The 4,580-nt window shown below is 50.5% G+C and overlaps 1 long non-coding RNA gene across 1 annotated transcript; it reads right to left on the bottom strand.

The window, feature by feature from the left end:
- Nucleotides 1-797: 797 nt before the first annotated feature.
- LOC141933715 (uncharacterized) lies at nt 798-4,294 on the bottom strand. Its single transcript, XR_012626200.1, has 2 exons — nt 4,168-4,294; nt 798-2,703 (listed from the first exon to the last, which is right to left on the bottom strand). It is a non-coding gene; the product is annotated as an uncharacterized LOC141933715 (long non-coding RNA).
- Between the last annotated feature and the right edge of the window lie 286 nt (nt 4,295-4,580).

Raw genomic sequence — 4,580 nt, 5'->3', positions numbered from 1 at the left:
GAAGCAGGCAAAAAATAAAATACCGTGACTGGATAACACTCTCTTGAAGACCACTTGTATTTCATATCACCTCAGCCTAATGCCATATTCAAAACCTGCCTGCAAACCTGGGAAAATTATTTGCAGGGCTACTGAAGCTCAAAGAATGGTTCCAGTCAAGGGCCCTTTACTCCTTGGAGTTTCCAGGCAGGGCTTATGCAGTTGACATAGGGATCATGTTATCTTTCAGGAAAGAGTTTCAGGGAGGAAAACTGGTGGATACTGAAAGCAGTTTTGTGTCCTGCCACTAGGACCCAGGCAGGACACCTGGGTCCTTATGCAAAAATACCAGGAGCCTATTGCATCTTCCTGATCACAGTGACAGTCAAGAGCTGACTCTCTCAGCTCTTAGGAGCCTGCAGAAGTGGCCTGATGCTGAGGGGTGCTGCCATGGGCTGTCTGATGCTCCACCAGGTCACAGCTGCAGTCCCTGGGTTAGTCTCCCTGTGTTCCCCTTACAACCAGGGATGGCCCTTTTAGGGCACACCTCATCTCACTCCAAAGGAGTCAGCTGGAATAGGTCAAAAAATTCCTACAGACCCATCTGGCAGGCTGCTCCCTCCTCCAAGTATGTTAGATCTTCTCCAAGTCGTGTGTGAGACCTCCTGCCTTGGTCAGGGGCTGGAGCATGAGGATCAGAGGAGAGGAGTAGAGCAGCTCTGCTCAGCCAGGCAGGAGGCACCGGGGAAGTCACCATGCCATGGTGACCTTTTCCAAGTAATGGAAAACCCCCATGTGATGCTTTTCAGAACTACTAGTGAAATTATTGGTCCCTTCAATTCTAGCACAGATGGAAGAGAGAATCTGTACAGCCCTTCAGTGCACTTATATCCACTATACCTTTAAGTGCAAGACTTGCAGCTGTCTTGCACGTGGCCTTTTTAGTGGCTTCTTCCTTTGTGATGGGCATCAGGCTACCCTCCAGGCTGCTCCTCTTGAGTGTCTCCAGATGATGTTGGGGGAAGGTGCCATAGCCCAGCTTTGCATCTCTCTTACGTGGATCCAGAAACCAGGATAGGAAGACCTAGAAGAGTGCCTGGGACCTTCTCTGATCTGTGTTATTCTTGCAGCTCAGCATCCCTCTCGTTATGTCCCTATTTCATTCCCAGCCCTCATGCCAGGGATTATGTCAGCCTTACACAACTCTCACACCAGGGAAAGCTTTCCTCATGGCTTCCGTATGGCCCACAGACTGTCCTATCAGGTCCACAGCAGGAAGAAATGTCCACCAACTCATCACCTGATTTATACCTCTCCAGGTAAATTAAATGATGTCTTTTATTCATGCTGACTTTCCAGCTGCCTCCACAGTGACCATGTTGGTGTAGAAGCATGGAAAATTGGGGGTTTAACATAGACTGTTACAGGTAACATACACGAACTATTCATCAGCACCTTGGGAGGGTGCTGGCTTTTTAACATCCATCCCAGTAGTCACTGGGGTTTTTGGCAGGAAATCAGGCAGATGTGATCAGGCTATTTCTCTGTCTGCTGCCAGTTCACCACTTGTGGACCAAGAGATTGTTTCTGACCTTGTTTGATGGTACCTTTGCAGTCCTGGAGAGCTGAAGCCTACAAGGTTTGTGCAAACAGGCAGCCAGGTAGAAGGCAGGGAGACAGAAAGGGAGATTTATTATTTTTTGGGCACAGGAATCCATCCAGGGATTCAACCTGAAGTCTTACATCCAGGGAATACCAGGTCACTTATGGGATGATTCATTCCTCTAAACACCAGTCATGTGGCTTCCCAAGGAGCAAGGGGGTCTGTTACCTACCCCAGTGTCTCCACTCACTGTATCATCTCAGGCTGGTTTGAAATGGGGATAAGACCCGGCAAAGAGCCTCTCCAGCTTAAACAGAGTCCTCACCAGCATCATTGTCCTGCATGCAGAAGGTAACTGAAATGTAAGGAGCCATGGGGAGTGATTTGAAGTCTGATGAGTTCAACTGCTGGAAAATGCACGTGTACACATGTGTAGGTGTTGTCGGGTTCACGAACTGCTTCACAACCAGACCCGGTCCCCAGCACATGAAGCTTCAGGTAATGCATTTTATTTTCGTGTAGAGCAGCTCATCTGTCCAGGCGAGAGCATGGTTAGATGCCAAGCCAGGCTGCAGGTACCGAGGGGATGGGAAAGACCAAGCCATGGGCAAGCCACAAGCGTTCAACTCAGACCATCTGCTGCTGTTGATTTAATCTCTAACCTGTGCTCTCAGCTGGCCAAGGGAACTTGTTAGGCTGAATTTATGTCTCTAGCTTCAGGTTACATTCTGGCACTTTAAAATAAACCAGCACTGACTTTGGATTAACTTAAAAAGCTGGGCTGTAGATTAGAGATGAAGAAGAACTTGTAGAAGGAGCTGTACACGATCACCAGTGTGGGGAGAAGGAGACAACATCATGCTACCAACAGCTTAAGCACGGCCAGGGCACCTCACTGAGAAAAAGGAAAGGATGGAGAGCCCCAAGGTGAAAGGGTGGCTGACAAGAGTCTTGGACCCATGAGCAAAGGCACTCTCCTTCTGCTTTGGGATCAAATGTATGCTCTGAAGAAGCAAATTTGAACCATTGTTTCTTTTGTTATCACTGTTTCTTGTTACCACTGTTTGTCTTGTTTTCTCTTGCGAACCATCCTCTGCCAGAGCAGTAGTAATCCTGAAAACCTGAAAGTATTGTAGAGGAAAGAGAATTATTTTTTTTTTTAATTTCCTTTTTTAAAATGTGAAATTTGAAAAAAAAAATGTGATGTTTTCACTGCCAGAGAAAGGTAAGGACAGAAACACAGAAGAAATGTCTGGAGAAAAAAACCCCTTTATCCTAGCTTTGTAGAATGCTGGAGCAGGAGCAGATGGATGAAAAGCACTAATAAGAAAAAGTAAGTTTGAGAAGTGGACTTGAAGGCTGACTTACTGCTTATCTTATTCCTCTGCCGACTGGGCTGGCAGTCTTGCAGGATGGTTTCAGGTATCATCCAACCGAGTCTCCCAATTCATCTGCGTGTGGGTTTTGGGTGTGTTTGAGCTAAGCTAAACCTGCCAGTCATTTAAAGTTTGCTTTTACATACACAGAGGAGAGCTGGGCTGGTTGGAGTGAGCGTTACAAAGGCTCTTTCTAGGAAAGAAGCTTTGCGCAACAGAAGGGAAAGTAGGTCGTTGTCAAGGTTTAGGGCATTTGCAAAAGAAAGTAAACAAGTGGTGCGGCATGGCTGGGTGAGATGGGAGGTCAGCTCAGTGCCGAGCAGGATCTGCCCCCTGCTCAAGACAAGGCTGTACTTGCAGGAGGATTTGGCTGGGAGGAAAGTCAGCCTTGTGTTTATGGCAGTGGGACTCGGATCATTACCCTGCCCTGATTCTCCACGTGATCCCTGGCAAATCATTTAATCCCAGTGCCCCATCTGGGTGCAGGGAGGAATCACCACCCCGTGACACCCAAGGCTTTGGGTGCCAAGCTCTGTGGGGCACAGCTTGTACCTGGGCGTGATGCATCCAGAGCAAATGGGGCTGTTGGCATCGCTGCAGAGATGCTGATAAGAGTGGGAGGCTAACGGGGATGGGAGGCCAGTGCTGGAACAGTTGCACCAGCCATGGCCGTGGCAGAGCCTGTCCCAGAGAGACTCAGATGCAGAAAGAAACAGAAGCAAGGCAAAAAATAACAACCACCACCCGGCTGCAAAAACACTGCAAGTCCTTAAAAACACCCTCAGGCATTCGCCAAGCCAAATCCCAGGGGAGCTCAGCTGCCTCCCTGGGTGATACTGAACCATAGCAAGTTACCTTCCCACCGCCCCCCTTCCTGGGGAGCAGGGCTGGGGGGGAGCCTGGGGCACTCACTATTTCATTGCCAGGTGCAAGAGGCAATGGACGGCTCTGTCCTCACAGCAAGGGCTGTGGTTTATCCCTCCCGAGGAGGGGACAGACCGTGCTGGAGCAGGGCTGTGGCACCCAGGGGGCTGCGTGGGGGCTCTGGAGCACATCTGCCAGCCGCCTGGCCCCCGCCGCCAGCCCGCGAGTACATCTTGTTTGTGTTTTTCTGCCGAGCACACTCCCAGCGGGTTATGTCAGAGGTGAGGAATGCAGGGCCACCCTGTGTCATGAGATCAGACTTACATTTTTAGGCTGAACGCTTACCGTATTTGCTGGGAAGCAGCACGCAGGCAGCACGCGGGGCCCCGGAGGGGTGGGAGATACCCCTTCGCTTCCAGCCCTCTTTTCCAGCCCTCTTTTCCAGCAGAGCCGGGTGGAGCGGATGGGGCCCGTCTGCTGGAACAAGCTCTCCCTCTGTTCCTCGCAAGGAGCAAGAAAGGAAACGCACTGAATTAACGCGAATGAAAAGGCGGCAGTGAAAGGCGGCCGGGCGCCATGCCAAGCGCTCAGAAAACGCTCGAGGAGAGAGGTGGTGGCGAGCTGCTCTCTGCCGCCGCTGAAGGCATCGGCACCCTGCATTGCCCCACGGGGGAAACACATCCAAGCACCAGTACCCACAAAATACCACGGGGCTGAAAGCATTAGAAGAGAGACACGAGCCTATCCAGGGCCGTCAG

The sequence above is a fragment of the Strix aluco genome, chromosome 1 (assembly GCF_031877795.1).
Source record: "Strix aluco isolate bStrAlu1 chromosome 1, bStrAlu1.hap1, whole genome shotgun sequence".
NCBI classification, from domain to species: Eukaryota; Metazoa; Chordata; class Aves; order Strigiformes; family Strigidae; genus Strix; species Strix aluco.
Note: the sequence above shows the minus strand (reverse complement) of the source record. Positions and strands in the feature narration are given on the sequence as shown.